Genomic DNA, 18,690 nt, shown 5'->3' with positions numbered 1-18,690 from the left:
CTCAATGCCTTCTTCACTCTCAAAAAATGCTGAGAAATGTGAAGAACTCCTTTTCAGCATGAGAATTAGTCTTGGGACCAAATTCAAGTTCTGTAGGCAAAGGAACAGTGAGGGAAGACAGATTTCTTCCAAGTCCTCTATTGACAGCAGGGTCCCGTGCAGAGTTTAGCACTTAGGAAAGAAGTCATTTCTACACCGACTGAATCAAGAGTCTTTAATGAGTAGAAAAATAATAGGAAAAGCTCCTAAAATTTGACTTCATCTACTGACATGGCACCTTTTTTTTTTTTTTTTTTTTCCTCCTGAGCCCCCGGGATTCAGTATCCTTATGGCATTTTAAATGGTCAGTGCAAAACACCAGCTCATGCTGAGCTGCTCCTCTGATGCTGTGGATGTTTAGTTATTTGGATTCAGTGATACTTTCTATTTCATGCAGCAATATGTATTTGTATGTGGGTGTGCAGGGCTGTTGTGTCCAGCAGGACTGGGTAGAAGGAGAGGAAAACATAATCTTTTTGTGCCTCTGGTAAGTTTCCATAAGTGTCTCACCCTGCCTGGATGGGGTTTGTTATTTGTGGAGCAGTGGCTGCTGGAGCAACACCGGTTCAGCCCGTGTGTCTCACAGCAGTGCATGGAAAAGGCATTATCCTCATTTATTTCTGTCAGGGATTAGGGATGTCCATTCTCCCAAGGTTGAATTCGCTCTTCATTCTCACCTTCTTTTTCCTTTCCTTGTTGTAAGATTCAGCGTTGCCTGTGGTACCCTTGTTCCCTGCATCCTTTCCTAGCAAAGATAGGGATGGCAGGACCCTGATCCCAGCCTGAGATCTTTCCTATGGCACACCCAAATGGAAAAGGCAGTTTTCCAGTTGCTGTTCAGCTACCCTTTAGTCTGTTTTCAAAAGGAAAAGGAGGAAAAATGGGAATTTGTAGTAAAAGGAGAACAATAATATCCTTCATTACAATATTCTCAGCACTCTCTTTGTCTTACCTTCCCATGAGATGTCTGGGAACATCTCTGTGTCTCAGGACTGCCTGAGCAGCTCAGTGAGGTGTCTGCTCACGGTGGGTGTAGGAAACAGCACAACCTGCCAATCCCTCCTTGCACAGCTGCCAGTTTCTGCCCTCAGCAGGAATGTTTGCCATGGAAGTGTGCAGCATTCCCAACAGCTGCCAACGTGACTCCACAGGTGGTGTTAGGATGGGAGGGAGGGCTGGCAGAAGGAATCATTTTAAAAAAAAATAATTCAAAGAAATAATTCAGGCAGCTCCAGCTATCTCTGTCACAAAATCTGCTGTTCCAGCACAGGTCATTGGGAATGATGGGAACCAGCCTTGGGAGAGCAAAGCTCAGCACTAACTTCCCAAGGGAAAAGCTGTTGGTGCTTTGTACCTGCAGGGCTTTTGTAAACCAGTACCCTGTGCTCAGTCCCTCCTCCTGCTGCCTGGTGCTAAGAGAGACAGGAATATTGGGATTGACATCCCATGGGTATGGTCCTGTCCTACAGGTCTTGGAAATCTCTTCTGCCCTGTGGGACCCTACAGCTGCTGCGTGTTGGTAAGTGCAGCTGAGCTCATGTCACCTCTGAGGACCAGGTGCAAATTTTTCATTCATTACCTCTGAAAACCTACTGGGAAAAGACCTGAACCCACAAAAGGTGCAAAACCGAAGAAACTTTGCTTCTGTTTTAGGCAGCTCTTCTGCTGTACCCCAAGCTTGCTACCAGCACTTTTCCTGTGAGTATAGATGGGAATGATGTTCTTGAGGGAAAAGGAGTAATCTTTTCTTAGCTGGGAGACAATGAGAAGTTCTAGGTTTTGGGAGAGAAGTCTGTAACTCGATTTTGAACTCCCTAAACTTCCAAATCCATCTCCTGAGGATCCAATAAACAAGTGGCAGTAAATATTAATTTAAAAACAAATCCTTGTACTTTAGATGCTGGACTCTGATTAAAACTGATATGATAACAGTGGTGAGGAAACCCTGGGTTCATTTCAGCCAACACGTGGAAGGATTTGGAAAGCATGAACTCATAGCTGGAGCCCCCAGGGAATACTGAGCCTTTCTGCCTCCAGTGGTGCCATTTTTTAGCAGAAGAAACAGTTTAATTTGAGTCTTATCTTCAGAGGCTTAAGCAGGAATTTGGTCTGAGAGGACTGTGCAGGTTTCCTCGCCAGTGTTACTTGCTGTGTTTTACGAGTCCATGTGATGACCTGGGTGTCTCCATGTGGGCTGTTTACAGCATGATCACAAAGACAAATGAAACATGGTTAAAGCCGTTAAATTCCAGCGTCCCCTCGTTGCACGACAAGTCACGAACTCTACCCATCCAAAAAAAAAAAAAAATTTTGGAAAGTGATCTAAAGTGCTCTCTCTTACTATAAAAGCATGTCATGATTTCAACGAAAATACTTTCTATTATGAATTTTTGTATTTGTTTCTGAAAACTGAACTGAAATTGTAAATTGTTCTATAAATGCTAACTGAAAAAAAAAAAATCTCAGTTCTGAAACCAAAAGAGATGTAGTTAGATCATCAAAAATTTTATTTCATGGAAATCAGAAATGAAGTTTTTAAAAAAGGAAACCCACTAAAACCCACCTCAAAACCAAAGTAAACCCAAGCAAACAACAAAGCAAGATGCTCCTCTAAACTTATTTTTTCATCTTTCTTCCAGCCTGGGAGAGGAAATTCTGCAAATCCACTCTGAACTCGGGAAAGGGAAGTACTACCCAGCTTTCTGAACTGAGAGAAAATACAAAAGGTAAAATATAGTGATATCCAGACCATGCTGTGCTCAGTCATGCAACTTCCTTGGAAGATGCTGCGCTCATCCAGGTCACAGCAGTGGGACTGGATGAAGAACACTTTCACCAAAAGGCAGAATTTACAAAAAGTAAATACAGACAAGCATTTAAAATTTTTTGATATCAAATTATTTCTCAGTGTCAAAGCATTAGTGACTGGAGTGTTTCCTTTGCATTTTCACTGAGCAAATATTTGTTTCTTCTGATGACTCATTCATATTACTGCTTCAAAAACTGAGCAAAGGTGAAAGGATTTGTTCTGCCTTTTCTAATTCATCAGCTGAGCATGTTTGTTTCTAGAAAACTTGCTCATTGAGTAGCATTTGCTCTACTTTATTACAGTATTCTGCTTGTTGGACTCTTTGCAGTTCAGTCCCTGGTACGAGATTAAAAGTTTTAAGTGACACCTAATGCCCTGTTAAGTTGCTAAGTCCTGCAATAGCATCTGGAAATTATATCTGTCTCTCTAGGTGGACTCTTGGAAGTGAATTCACTATAACTGTAATTCCCCCTTTTCTTTCCTTCCCAGCTTTATCTCCTTTGAGACCTGACAGGCAAAAGTAAAGAAAAGTTATGAGACAATTGATGTAAAACCTGTGTACATGTAAATCTAAGTTACTTGCTCATAAAAGGAAGGAAAATCAAAATTAGAACAGTACTGGCAGCTATGTGATAGGAAAACTGGCAGGTTTTTGTTCCATCTTGCATTGCTAGCATAAAACAAGAAAATTGCAGGTAATGGGGATTTTGATTCAGGCAATGAAAACCAGAGATGTACAGGGGAGAGAAGAGTGAGACTCACTGAAAAATTAGTGAATAATCCTATATCTCTGAAAGGAATTAGCTTGATTAAATTACACAGACAGAAGTTATAACAGTTGGTAAAGGGCCAATCTGTGGACAAATTAGCTCAAAAGGAGCTAATGTTAGACAAAAGTTGTGCCTGAATCTGCATCAAAGTAACAGTTCCGTGTTTATACCTCAGAGTCAGTCATTAAAGTTTGCCAGAGTGTTTTGTGTGGGTCAGGAATAACGATTTCTGGGAGATTTGTCACTTTAAAATATATGCAGCTGAAACTGCTGGAGAAATATTGGTTGTAGACGGCTGGTTATGAAAAGGTTTAATAATTCACATTCTTTATGTAACATATTATTGACTATTCATTCAACCCACACCAAGGTGGAGCAGCTGACATGGCTGGATGCCATTTGGATCCCACCTCTGAAATGGAGGGAAGGATTTACATCTAATCCCCTGCATCGAAAACAGAAAACATTCGACTTGAGGAGCCGAGGGCAGCAGCGCTTTGGTTGTGGTGGAAGAAGCTGGGGCATTACAGAGCTCGAGGATTTTTATTATGGTGCTGCAGGGAGCAGAGCCAGGCTGGGTTTGACTTCTCACTTTATCTAAATTGTTCTCCACTATTACCACCTGCAGTGTCTTAGTGCAGGAGTAGTAAAATCCCAAACATGCGGGCCTCAGTACAACACAGCCAAGCTCCATGTAAAAGACTCTCGGTAAATCAGCCTGGCTGCAGCCAAACCACATGTAAAAGCAAGCTGTGAAACAGCCTCAGCATGGCCAAACCACATGTAAAAGCACGCTGAAAGCCACCCTCCACACAGCCAAATCCCACACGAAGCCGTGGATCTGAACGCTCGGGCTTTGCGCGTTTATTGGAATAACTCAATCCCGCCACACCAGTCAGCTTCTCTCCCACCTCGGGTTTGAGCAGGCAGGCAGACCCGCTCCCAAGTCTTCAGTCATCAGGTGGGAAAAGTGGCTCCAGAGTCAGACATGGCGTAGTGGATTTAGGATCAACCTGATCCACATTTGAAAGAGTTGAACATGCAAAAGGATCGAGCTCAGAAAGAGCAAAAGATTAATTTTTTCTTGTCTGATTCAGGCAGAACTGGTATTGCTGAGTGATTCCCACTAATACATCCTACTAATGTCCCTGACCACTTAGAGGAAATCATTCAAGGGCAGAAAAAGCCCCCACCTGGGTCCTGTGATTAATCTTTCCATCCAGAAATGAGCAAGATGCAATTAGTAATCCCATTTTAACTTGTCCAGACTTCAAAAAGCTATTTTATTAGATGAGGGGGATAACTATGAGAATTGAGCCTCCAGTTCGTCCACGTTTTGTTAACTTGCTGTGCACTGAGCTTTTAAATGGCTTTTTGTTCCATATTTCATGTATTAACATCCCTGCAGTTCATTATTCATGAAATATTTGGGGGGTGACGGACTTTTTCTCCCAGTAAGACTCAAAGCACTTCACAGAGGAGTTCAGTATCATCATGTGCATTATCCAGAGGCATGAAATGACCTGTCTGATGTTGTTCAGGAGGTCAGCAACAGGTCTGGACGTGGAACCTGCCTCTTCTGAGCCCACGTTCCACCTACGGAACGCAGGTCTCAGTTGGCTACTGCGGAGAGACGTCCCAAAAAGGGATCCTGTTTCTTGCTCCCTTAACAGAAGTCTGGCAAACAAACCCCGTCTGGGGCAGCGGGTTTCTTACCCCAGTACAAAATCCAGTTCTCTGGGAACCAGCGGAGGGTTGTGCTGGGAAAGGCTGCTCACAGGAGCTGCTAGAAACACGTTTATGGGTGTGCTCGACCAACAAGGGTTCGTTTGGCTTTTCCCTTGCACTGTTATGTTTGAACATGTTGCTGCTTCATATGCCGGGAGGGAGTTTGAGAACTGGCTTCTGTAGGATAATCCAGGATTCCTGGCCTTTGGCACACGATGTGGTTCTTGAAATCAGGGTCACAACTTTTCCCCTGTGTAAAGCAAAAAGGCTTGACTGGCTGAGGTGGAAGTTGAGCATACGTATAAGTTGAGGCTTTGCCTAGGGGAGAAAAAAACTTGGATTCAGTGTAAGAGGCTATTAATCTACTGAAACCACTTTTAGATTTAAAAAATTAATTTATTTAATCAATACACTTTTCATTTTCCATTTCCAATCCCCGGGCTGAGCAACTTGTCAGGGTATCAATGCCATAACTTATTTACACGCTTCACTAAATCCTCTAAATGCAAGATTTGATGTCTCATTTTTCTCTTACTCATTCCAAGCTCCCCTTTGCAATCGTGCCCGATTGAGCATTACCAGGATATACAGAAATGTGGAGCCAGACTGGTACTGAGCAGTACGAGCTAAGGTGCCTGGCTGCTTGCCCTGTTCTAGTCCCAAACATGAGCTATGGCCAGCTGAAAAGAGGGATCAAGAGCAAGTCTTGAAGCATGTTTTGTTGTCACACCTTTTCTACTCCCATGGAGAAAGGAGGACATGAATATGATGAATTCACCCCTCTCCATCTCTGACACAAGTTGGTACACTTGGTAGAGGCCTGGGACTATTATTATTATTATTATCATCATCATCACCATCATCATTGTAATTATCATTATCATGGAAGAGCTGCTATGTAAAAGCAGAACAGAAATTCTCTGCAATATCTCAAAAGGCCCATTATTGACTCTATGAAGTATCAGCCACTGTATTTATTGTTAACACGTGACACACTCATGCAAAATATTTTCTCAGGGCAGTAAAAACACTCAGAGCAATATATGAAATAAAAGAGTTTCAGGTGTAAAGAAGTGATCAGGAAAATGCCAGTGACGTTATAATTATTTAGCACAGCAACAATTCTGACTAGAGGGAAGAAGTAGAGAGCAGGGTAACAAGTGGGGGGGGGGAACTATTGTTGTATGGAATGGAAATCCTGAGCAAAATCCTGAAGGGAGTTAGCCATTATTTGAATTGGGTTTTTTATTGTTTAAGAACAAGAGTAAAAAAGTACAGAGGAAAAATGCACAAAAATGTTTAAATGTGAAAGATTTGCCTTTGGTGTCCGGTATTATATTCTGTTCATTGCTGCACCGTGTTATATCTGTATGAGTGCTTTTACATCTCATTATCTGAAGGTCTTTAAGAAAATATGAGAACTTAAGAACAAAAAGCCAAACAAAGCCCACATTTGCTCTTACCAAATCTTATCTCTTTAATATAGAAGGATAATCATGAACACGTCCACTGTGTGGTTAAATGTATTCCTTCTGTTTCTCAAATTATACTTTATAATTAGCTTTTAATTATCTCCAGCAGCACCAAATCAACGTATATAAGTATTTTCTTCTGCTTTACGAAGCTAAAGGCTCTGCAGATCATAAGGTAGATTCCTATTTCCCCAAACACTTGTCACTTCAGTACTCCATCACATTGCCGTGGATAGAATTAGTTTTTGCCACTCGGGATTCAGTGGGAAAATCTTCCCTGGACCTCAGCAAACGCTCCAAGCCTGGGTCTGATTTGGCAAGGTCAGACTGAAAACATCTCTCCACACTTACTTAAAGCAAGGCACGGCTCAGACCCTGCTTTGTCCAGCTGTCAGAGGCCTGAGGTGGGAAGTAGCTCAGGCACAAAGACAGAGAGATTGATCAACTAGAAACACACCCATCGGAACTTGGGGGCCGAGGTGTCTGGGGATCCTTCTCTCCAGGCTTTTCAGCAACCATCCCTGCCAGAAATACAACAAACACCCATTCTTTTATTAGCCCCTTTGGTATCTAATTAGGCTCGGTCTGACAGCTCCAGCTTCTGGATTCCTGCTGCAGCAGCCTGCTCCTGCTTGTACGCTCTTAAGATAGGAGTCCGTGGGGGTGGGACCTGTTAAACACAGAAATACAGGGGGAAATGGGCTCAGAAATGTCTCCTCTTCTGGGGGAGGTGGGAGAGAACATGTAATTGAGCTGCTCTACTGCTCCCATGAATCCAGGAAAGAAAACCCATGGGGATAACTTAGGAATTTAGAGAGAGAAAACTTAGGAGTTCAGAGTCACTGTGTTTGTTTGAGGGCAAGGCTGCTTCTGTCATGCATTGCTCGTCTCTAACAGATTCAGAAATTAAGGCTGTACCCCCCACAAATCCTGAAATCTGGTAAAAGGAGCAGAGCCTGGTCACCAGGTCTTGAGCAAGGATTGTAGAGCCAGCACAGAGGAAATTTTTTTTCCTGATTTGTGAACTGAAAAGATGAATTTGGGGTGAAATAAATTGGAAATTCTATGAAAACCCATGTGCAGAGAATTTTCTGACTGGCTGCAAGAGGCTGTCAAAATAGGAGTATAATTCTACTTCCATCTATCCTTTCTTAGAGCCCACAAGTGCCAGAGCAGAACTCAGGAACAACTCTACTTGGAAAGTGGAGAGATGCTCCTGAACTTTGAGTCAGGAACAAGAGAAAAACACCAAAAGCGTAAGAACTGTGGTTAGGAGTGTTGTTCCCTTTAAAGACATCCTAAAATCATCAGTGACCTTGAGACAGAGAATTTCTTTTACCTTAAACTCTCCAATTTCTCAGCCAGTCACCAATCCTTAGGGTGAGCCCTTTGCCTTCATCCTTATTTCTTGGACAATCCAATCTATTTGCCTTTGGGACAGATAACCTCAAAATGTTGGCACGCAGGGAAAATTGAATGGATTTGCTTCCAAAAGGGAAAATGCCCAAATAACAAGCAAGTGCTTTTGAATGCACTGACTCTAATTATCCCTGCTTCTTTTTTAATATCTCTCCCATTGTTTCATAGAGAATTAACACATTGCCAGAAGTATTTAACGACCCCATTCTTATTCTTGAATGGTTTTACCTCAAACTCTGTAACTTGAATATTGGGTACCCCTGAAAACAATTGAACCCAAGACTGCCAGCTGCTTGGAGACTGCTTTATTCTGTGTGTCTCACCACCAAATATTCTGGAAAGATCACTACCAGATCCCCGAGAGATAAGGGAGAGCTTGAAAGCTCTGCTTCATAGTGGTATTCTTTATGGTATTCCCTCAGTGGCAGGCTTGCAGCAATGGTGTTTTTTTTTTTTTGTTGTTTTTTTTTTTTTTTTTTTAAAAAGGTAATTAAGATATTACATCAATCAAAAAAGCTAATCAGAACAAAATGCTGATTTGTGCCTCCTGTTCTGTTTCTCCCTCTCTTCGGAGAGTAGTTGCTGATATGTGTGCTGGACTTCTAATCCTTTAATGGGGGCACAGGCTTTTGAAGACTCCCTCTCAGAGGTGCTATTACCAAATATATGCTTCTAATTTAACTTCTCATGCCGTATTACAGTAGCCTGAAGCAATTTTAGGTGTTGGGTTTGTGAGAAAAGCCCAATGTTGATGTTTATCAGATGACCTCTTAAAGGGTAATGTGGGGGTTATCCACTGGCATGATTAAGACCATATGTAGGTGACTTTTCCCAGGCATTTCTTCCCACTTTTCAAAATCCCATCTATTTTTACCCAAACTCAGCCAGGTACCTTTCATCTCTGGTATTTTCATGGGCATAACAAAATGAGACCGCAGCACAGCATTTACTCCTTTGGAGTAATTTCTATTAGAAAAGTCAGGAAAATTTTCATGCACTAATATCTAGTGTCAACGCAATGTTATCGTGGATAAACTCCAACTTTCTTTTGATTTTGACCCTTTCAGATATTTACAGCGATGTTCCTTTCTCTCCTCAGCTGAATTGTTCCTTTTTACAAAGGCTTCTTGAAAGACTGTGGAGAAGTGACTTTTCTCTGTGAGATTCAGCTTTTAGTGACCTTGCAGGGACGTCCTGCTATGAAGCTGCTGAGAGACAGGGATTTGAAGAATCCATTATCTCTGTCACAAACAAGGACAGAGAACAAATCTCCCTTGATGTTTTTGCCTGTGAGAGTATCATTTTTGCCGCTTTGGAAGCTCAGTATTTTCCTCATGGCTCATTGTCTTGGTAGAGAACACTTGCCAATGTTTCCTGCAAGTCTTTGAAAATATAACGTTAACATGTATTGTGTTTTTTCATTTTTGTGGGGGTTTTGTTGTTTTTGTCGGACTGAAGATCTTTCTGAGTCTCAGCACCGTCAGCTGGGAGTGCTTAAAGAGATGCCATGGTAAGATTCACTGCGAAGCACAGGTGGAGCTATAAAGGTGAATACAGTGATTAGATGCGAGCCAGGGAAGTGGGTGATGAGGCAGAAATTCACAGGAACTACAAACCCTTTTAGGGGAGGAAATAGGGCAAGCACCTTATGAACTTTAGGTTTAAAAACTACACTTTAAAGGACTTTTTCAATGGCTTGGGACTTTGGTTTATGTAAGCAGTTTCTATGACTCAGTATTTTGAGGTAAGGTTACAGCCTGGATTGTCTAAAATAAACCCATCCTGTAGCAGTTCAGTATTGAGAAGCTGGTGATATTTCAAGTTTTTCTCCCCCAGATTTGAAGTTTATTATTGGGGAGTATTAATTACTCCTCTGCCACCAACCATTCTAGTGCTGAGACATGCTTAGGAGATACAGGTAAGAAAAATACTCGAGCCCCAAACAAAATTATGTATGTGTTGCCTTCAGAAAGAAATTAGGAGAGAGGTATGTGTGATATTGTAAAAGGTACAATAACAGAGGAAAAAACCCCATTTGTTTCTGCTGATGCATTAAAGGACCCTTTAATTGAAGGCCTCCAAACCTGGGGCTGTTCATGGCTTGACTATTCCAGAGGCCTGGGAAGCTTTCAGATTTTGAAAGGGTTTGTGAGAGTGCAATAACCACGGAGGCCAGCAGTCAGGTTTTGCCTTTTCCATGGTGGTTATGGTAGCTCCTTATCTGGGAAAGCATTGCACAAGTTGGGGCTCTGCTGGAGAATTCTTATGGATCTCCCCTCAGCCCAGATCTATGAAATATGTTCAAATAGCATGGGAATAGCTTGTCCATAAATTCTGGTAATTACAGCCATGAATATTATCTCACCAGCTGTACATCTCTCCCTGCTTGTGTTCCCCAGTAGCTTGCAAAAGCTATCACCAGAAAATTTAGGGTGGGATTTAACACGGGAATTTGGGCTCCTTAATGTGAGAGAAGGCTTTGAAACACTCAGCCTTAGCAAACAGCAGCTAATAACAATGATAACAGTAATAGAGATAAGCCAATTCATATCTCCCCACCCAAAATATTTATATAATGAATTAGTTAATTGTATTTTGTTTTCTGATGGGTGGGTTGGTGGCCTTTTGCTTTGCAACAGACCTGGAGGAGCTCTTGTGCAGCCTGATGCCAAGAATATGTGTTATTTCATATTCTGTTATTTGCTTTGGGTTTAAGGTGGTGAGAGGGAATTCCCTAGCAATCAGCCCTAAGTGGTTTTGCAGTGAGCCAGTCTTTCAGTGCTTGAACATCACTTAGTAGAGGAGGGGGGAAAGAAATAAAAAATCACTTTATCTGCTTCTTGTAATTCAGAAATTTGCCATATATCTAGAGAAAATCATTAAAAAAAAAAAAAAGTAAGGCATTTGAGCGCACACAAATTAATTCTGGTGTCATTTCATCTGCCTAATTGGGCTAAAAATAGCCTGTGGGAAGGAGGACCAGCAGCCCTGAATGTCTGAAGCAATTTGTATCAATTATCTCCCAACGTACCAGTCACCAGTCCTGAGTGAAAGCCTTTGCCTGAGTGCCTCCATTAGCCAGGTGTCAGAGCTCCGTGTTTTCACTCCAGGCTTTTCTCTGGGAACAGGGTGTGCGTGCACCAAAAAGCACCAAGGAGGAACTGGAGCCTTGGCAGGACCAGGAGGGTGCCCAGAGCAGCTCTGCAGGCAGAGTGAGTGCCTTCACTGCTCTGTCATCACCAGTCCCTGAGAGCAATCACCACCCACCAACAGTTCCTCGAGATAAGGCCGAGCCAGCTGGGAGAAGAAAGCCTTTGATATTCCCTGCCTTGCTGAGTAAGTATGCCATAACAATAATACTTTGAACTTTTACAGCACCTTTTCATACCAGGGGCTGAGTGCTCCACAAACATTCATTCCGCAAGCCTCGTACCACCCATTTGAGGAAACCTTTTTTTTTTCTTTTTTCTTTTCTTTTTTTCCATCGTACCACTTTCTCAGGCCAGACCTTCCCAAGAGCTCAGCACCCATTTTGCCAGCACTGGAGAAATTATTTCCTTTTTGTTGCTACTTTAGATACCCGTGGCCAATATCAGTAACGTTTACCCAGCTCCTGCCCCAAAATGCTTACAGCTAGACTTGTTCAAGACCGCAAAAACTGAGCTAAAAATCTTTTGAAGTGCTTTGTCTCCTGCTTATTGCTCAGAGCACCCTGATGAGAACTTTTTTGAGAAAGCAAAATTCCATCATCCCTCCCCCCAGTTTTAGTCAGACCCTTCTGTCATCATTTTCAGATTTCTTTTTTTCGCTGATGTAAAACCTTACAAGAAAAGTAGGCACGTTTGTTTTGTTGATCAGGACTATTTTCTGTGATGCTCTTCTGTTTGGAAACAGAGCAAGAGCATACTTGTCTCAGACACAGACGTACAGTAGATAAATAAAAAGAGAGATGCTACATCCCAGATAGGCATTGTATTGTGCTTTGCTACAGCAGGAAACAGGATTAAACTTTGATTTTCATCTCCTGTCTGCATTCTCAGTGAGAAAATACAGTCAAGGCCAATTTTGTAGTTGATCTATCTCTATGGAAAGTTGATTTTAACGCGGTGCCAAATGAAGAATCACAGTTAAGGTTTTCACAGTAACAATAACAGTCGTGCAGGGAGAGTGAGCTAAGAGTGCTCTCTGCAGCCCAGAGGAAAATAGAGGTGCCTTCCAGTCACCAGTCCATTTGAGGTGTGCACACATTTAATTTTCTGAAAGGACATCACCTATGCAAGCACTCAGCTTTCATCTCTGCCCAGAGCATCCGAAGGGGAAAGTCTTGACATGGGATACAGCATCTGAGTCCTGCTCCAAAGTCGTACAATCCTCTGATGCTTTCAGCTCTCATTTCCCCTGATGCGACGGAAAATCAATAAATCCTCTTGGTCTGTTTGATTATGGGGCAAAGGAACTGTGTTAGCTGGAAACACAGCTATCAGCTTATTCCTCTTCCCAAAGTATGCCAAAGCCTTTGGTCATCCAAATCCCATGAATCTGAGGCAGAGAATTCATACACTTGTTGCAGTGACCCCCATCGCTGAAAACAGAAATGTAAACTTCAGACATAGGGCTGCTTATCCAAGCCAAGTTTCTAATCTTTTGAGATTTGCCCATCACAAATCATAAATGCAAAGTGGAAAAAAAAGGCGGAAATTTGGAGTGATAGAGCCTAGCTAAAACCCATCAAATATATCATCTCTTTGAGTCAGGCTGGAATAACATGGAAATGGGATATTATAGCCTGATGATCGGTTGAACTTCCTTCAACACGTACCCCTGGGAAAAGAGAGAGACACTGAAGCCTAAATGTGGAAAAAAAGAAAAAGAGCCTCAGACAGGCAGAAGAAGCAGAACTGTGAGGGCAGCCTTTGAACTGCTGGAAGGATGTGCCCCCCACATCACTTTCTCAACTTTCCCTGCAATTCAACAGCTGTGTTTCTCACGGCTCATGTCTGAGGTGGCTGGGCACGTAAGAGTAACACTGACAGGGGGTTAGGGTGCAGGGAAGGTGCTAATCTTTTGCCGTGTGTGTAGGTATGTAATCACTTAGCAGATAATCTCAGCCTCTGTAGAGACAGCCGTTCATTTTAAAACAAAGACCAAACAAGCTGCTGCCGGGAGGCTCTGATCAGTTTGTAATTTACCTTTAGCGCACTAAAAAGTCCTCATCACTGAGGTGAAAGATGCCGGATTTGTGTAAATCAGAATAGCCCCAAGTTCCTTGCTACCCAGAGCATCAGTGTCCTCTGACTGAGCTTCTCTGTCACTGCCTTCCCTCTGGACAGGCACTGCATCAATAAGGCAGCGGAAGGTGAAGAGATGGAAATCAATCTGCCTCTCATTAGTGGGACAAATAGAAGAGTTCTGGGGAGAGGGATCGATGAGGGGCTGAGGAGACGTGGTAAGAACTGGTTAAAAGAGGGATTGAAGAAGGGCGTTCATGCTTTTTTTCTGATAGTTTGGAATAAGCTTTGGAGGACTTTTGGATAATGGTGTCTCAAGTGAACAGCGTCACGTACTTTCCGAGCATAAACACCGCTCAATAAAACGAGCTCAGGGGAAATGTTTTGTGTGCAGGTGCCTTTATGTGTTCAGAGATTTCAGGGAGTTTTAAAATAAGAACCACACATTTTCCTATAACGAGCACGGGTGTTTGTAGTTGCACTGGAACTGAGCCACCAAACACACACAAATATTCTGTAGGCATAAGTTATGTGTGTGTTTATGTTTGCCTGTGCTCAGGCGCACACAAGCCCACACAAACAGCAGGAGAGCCACTTATACATATTTATTTCCCTTTTTCCTACTAGGTAGCATATTCATTGCTGTATTTGTAACCCAAATTACTCCCAAGGAGGAAAAAAGCAATCTGCCTATAAGCAGAAATAGGGATGAGGAAATGTTTCACTCTGGATGCAGTGAGAAGTGTGGTACTGAAGCAGCTCTGGGACAGGCAGTGTGGACACAAGAAGAGGTCTTTTCCCAGGCCTGAGCACCTTGCATTTCTCACAACACAAATATGGCATTGCTGCTTCTGGGACCGGGGCCAGCTCATTGCAATGCAGCACTCCAGAGGGAGGCAAGGCAATTTGCCACGACACCTTTTCCATCTTGCTGCCTCGCTCGCTGCTGCAGTTACAGATGGCCAACATTTGTGTCTTAAACATTTATCCTGCAAAACAGAGACTTAAGTATAAAAAGTATTTGGTGCACCAAAATATTTCCCTTAAATTTAAATTTTCATCTTGTTTCAATCTTCGGAAAACATTTTGAAATTTCAGATGTTGTTTTTCCTCCTTTTTGTCACCTTCCTTCTGTCTCACTCTCTGTTTTCTGAACTCAATAGATATTTGCCAAGGTTGAAGGATTCGGTAGGAGGGTCATTTTCTCCTTTTTGTTCTTGCTTATTTTATTATTTTTCCAATCACTTAAGGCTTTACCTATATTGTTAGTGTATTGCATTAAAATTTTGTCTAGCACAGGATCTCAGCCTCCTATCACACCTCTCAATGAAATAAGTCCGAGGTAAAACAAAAGATCATATTAGAATCATATTTTTTCTCTTTTACTTAAAGTTTGTAAAATTACTGAATAGATGTTAAAAGAGATAAGCACTTCTTAAAATTTTGACATTGAGGTTTTTCATGCAGTCAGTGGCAGATGGAAACTATTACTGGGTAAGAAACAGAAGTGAGAAATTTTACAAATGTTTTGGGTGAAGGAATACAATTTGTCTTAATTTGAACTCTGAAATATAAACAACTTCAAAATCAAATGGGTATTTAGAAAACTCCACTTCTTGTCTCTGTGCCTTGTACATGCAAGTTGAGGGCAGGGTCTAGACAGGCTTTGGCTGAAAAGCAGCACTTCAAGTTCACAAGACACCAAGAAACCTCATCCTTTCACACTAGGGTTACATCCCAAAATCAGACCAAAACAAGGAGCTTTCAGACTCCTGGTGAGCTGGAATTTCTGCGAATATTTTCTTCTGAATGCAGCAGAACATGTTGCTCCTAAAACAAAGCCTGTCTGCTCAGAGCTCCAGATTCCTAGGCCTGCAGCAGTCCTCAAGGAATCAAGATGTACATGTTTTGCTGCTGAGTGTAGTTGAGATGTCCCAGTTTATTTTTGACAGGACTTGTTGCCAGGCTCAGTGTCAGCGTCTAGAAATCAAGATGAGATTCTTCAGCACAGTGAATCTGTATTTTACATCTTAACTTGGCTTTCTCAAAAACACCCTGCGGTGGGTGGACTTTGCACCTCTCTGCTTCAGGTAGCCAAGATTTTGTTTAAAGATTGTGTTAGAGGTTTGGACTAATTTCAGGGCTCACCCTGAATCCTACATGTGTCTCATGCTTTTTGCTTGTGGGTTCAGCGTTTTGTAGTGACCCAAACTGGTTCAGGTCCTGCAGAGGTACTATGTAAAAAGGGATAGCTTTCTGAACATCCTTCCAAGAGGTTTGTAATATTAAGGAAAAACTTGTTACAAGAAAGAGAGTATATGGGGATGACAAATAATTGCCCTCACAGAGTATAAACGAGGTGTTTATTCCCATGCAGAGAAGTGGATCAGCTGTTTCACTAGGAAAGGTCAGGTTTTTATGTGCGTCTTCCTATGACCCCCAAGGGTGAAGCTCTTTGAGAGCAGGTCTAGAAAGCTGCTGTTGTGTTTTTGAGTAGCTGAATGATGGCTGGAACACGACGTGTACGGGGTGGTTAACGGCCGCTGCTGCCAGGATTTTATCATTTGCGGCTGTTACCACAAGTTGATGGGTTGTGGCCATCCATGCAAAGATGGGAAGGGCTGCCAGGGGTCTGGCTCTGCCCACGGCTACACACAGCCCCCCAGGAGCAGCAGGGCTGGGCTGAGGTGCACAGGGTGGTCACCGCGGTTATCCCTCCGGGAGCGGGAACGGCGGCGGCAGCTCCGCCGCAGAGCAACGCGGGAGGAAACGCAGAACAATCGGCAGGGAAATCCAACCCAAAATAACGAGCTGGCCTTCACAGAAAGGAAAGGTCACTGTTTGAAAGCCACTATTTGAGAGCTGGGAGGGGTTAAAAAAGAGTGAGTGGAGGCGACTCAATGCCTCTGCGGTTCCAAATAATTCCTTTTTTTACAAGGAAAACAATGCAGGAGAACAATGTGGATACTTGCAGGGCTTTCGAGGCAGTAGTTTTTTGGGTTTTTTTTCCTTATAGAAAATAAATTGGAACTGCTTCCATAAACAAGAGGCATTGGCTACAGAAGAAAGCGGGAGCTTTTGTGGAGATTTAAAAATAACCAAAAGCGCACTGGCAAAGCCTTCTGTGTTCTCAGCATTGCACGGAAAACACGACACAGCCTCAGCGTTTGGGGAAGGGAAAGGCTACGAAAGCAGATTGGGAGACATAATGTGGTAAACTTCAGATCTGCCAGATTTTGTTTGGGAAGCCAGTGTTTGATGATGGGTTACCTCATGATTGGAATTGGATTGCAGACTTTGCCAGCTCTTTACCCAAACATCTAAAATCTTTCAAAACATTTTTCTCCAGCAAACCAGTTTATTCCAACAAATTATACTACCACATACTGTGTCCCAACTCAGTCTGGTGCTTAGAGCTGCCCAAAACTGAATATTCATGATTCCAGGCAAACATCAGGTTTTGCTGTGCTCATGCAGTACCTGGCAAATAACTTTACCACACAAATAAAGCACAGTCAACCCCCCCCCAATGCATTAAGCTTGGCAGGTTTAACTTTTTAAAGGCATTTACTGAACTTTTTTTTTTTTCCCAGTTGATAAAGATAAAGCAATGTTGGTGGTGTTACCTGATTCCTGACCTCTCTAATTACACCAGTGCCAGCATATCCTCTGCTGCTGTAGAGGGTTTTTGTACTGGGAAAGCTTATTTTATTTTTCTGAATGAAAATAAGCTGCCCAGTATGCCCAAGCACACAGCAGTAAAACACTTGCTTTGGTAAAGAGAATTTGGTTCTTAAGAGCAGGGCTTTTTAAATTTTATTATATTTTATTGTGGCTGAGTCTGCAGTGAGTTAAGAGTCACAAAAAAGTCAATATTACAGCCAAAAGATCTTTATCAGATAGATGTTGAGGAAAAAATTACACCGCCTTTTCTGTACTAGCTATTTGTGTTGATAAATGCAGGTTTAATTACTCTGTATTGGTTTCACCTGGCCTAAGTGGCAGTATGTTTCTTGATTTCCTTCTCCCATAAGAAACAGAAAGCTGCTGATTACAGGTTGAGCATTTCAATATCAGTGTCCAACTTTCCTGTCCCTTGTACTTGTCTGCACATTTTAGTTTTTCTTTGACTTTTGTCATCAAACATCTCTGAAGTTCAGAGTGACTAGAAACTAATTTGGGGATAAAAGTTTTGTCGTGTGAATTTTTTCTGGCAAACTGCTAGCTTGCACCAGTGAAAAGCTGACAGCAGCTGGTCACATAAATCTACTCCACCAAGCTTTAAACAGAGGAGGGATAACTGTAACCTGGTTTCTTTAGGATAAACCTCACAGGATGAGGCAAGTAAAGAGATTCAAAGCCTCTGGAGGGGGGTGGTTGGATTGCACAATCAGCTTGAATCCTAGCCCTGGGGAGAACAGCCCGTAAATTCAAGGTCCGACCCCTTGGTCCCCTCAAGAGGACTCCCAGGGTCCCTCCTTGGAGCTCCAGGGGACGGACACATATCTGTAGCTGGGAAACAGCAGAGGAGCTGCACCATACAGCTGTTAGCAGAAAATCTGGGAGGAACTGCTCTGGTAAAATTCGGGATTCAAGTTCAGGCATCAGTGGTGATGTTAACACTGTCAGAACAGCTGACTCACTCTCGGCCAGGCTGCTGATGGCAGGGTGTGTGCAAGCCTCTGCTGAGCAGGCAGGGAAATCACCCCAGAACAGTTTCTGACAGCAGGGATGGAGATGGACCAACCCCAGGGTGTGGAAATGGATCTCTCCAGGTGAACAGTCAGGTAAAGTGACCAGAGTGTGCTCAGCATCAACCAGGTGACCTTCACATCTCCAGGGGTAATGATTCTTGCACCTTCAGAGCTACAATATCACTCAGCTTTTTTGGTTTTTTTTCCTAGGCTTTCAACCACCTCTCAAATGGATGAATATACCCCTTGGAGGCTGCCATGCCCTGTGCACTAGAAAGCCTGCCAGGTGACCCAGTTGGTGGGAGAAGAGCAGCTGCAAGCAGGCAGCCACCAGGAAAATTCGGGAGTTTCAGTGGTTTCTGAAGCCTGAGGAATGGGAAGATGCCCTGAGCTAAGCAAGAGTTAAACACAGTTATACAGAGGTCTGGCTGTTACGATTTGAGGTAGCTTTAGTGAATATCTGTAAAAGTAGGATACAGAGCATTGTGCAGGAGAAAAATAACTCTTTATGTAAGACATGACCTGGGGCAT

The 18,690-nt window shown here is 42.7% G+C and overlaps 1 long non-coding RNA gene across 2 annotated transcripts; it reads left to right on the top strand.

Annotated features, from left to right (window-relative positions):
• The first annotated feature begins 9,840 nt into the window (after window positions 1-9,840).
• On the top strand, window positions 9,841-13,646 carry LOC120749870 (uncharacterized). Of its 2 annotated transcripts, none has more exons than XR_005699801.2 (4): window positions 9,841-9,981; window positions 10,074-10,155; window positions 11,366-11,573; window positions 11,739-13,646. It is a non-coding gene; the product is annotated as an uncharacterized LOC120749870 (long non-coding RNA). The 2 variants fall into 2 exon arrangements; XR_005699802.2 differs by having other exon boundaries at window positions 10,060-10,155.
• The last annotated feature ends 5,044 nt before the right edge of the window (window positions 13,647-18,690 follow it).

This window comes from Hirundo rustica, chromosome 3 (assembly GCF_015227805.2).
Source record: "Hirundo rustica isolate bHirRus1 chromosome 3, bHirRus1.pri.v3, whole genome shotgun sequence".
Taxonomy (NCBI): domain Eukaryota; kingdom Metazoa; phylum Chordata; class Aves; order Passeriformes; family Hirundinidae; genus Hirundo; species Hirundo rustica.
The sequence above is the reverse complement of the archived record's forward strand: the minus strand, read 5'-3'. Positions and strand labels throughout refer to the sequence as shown.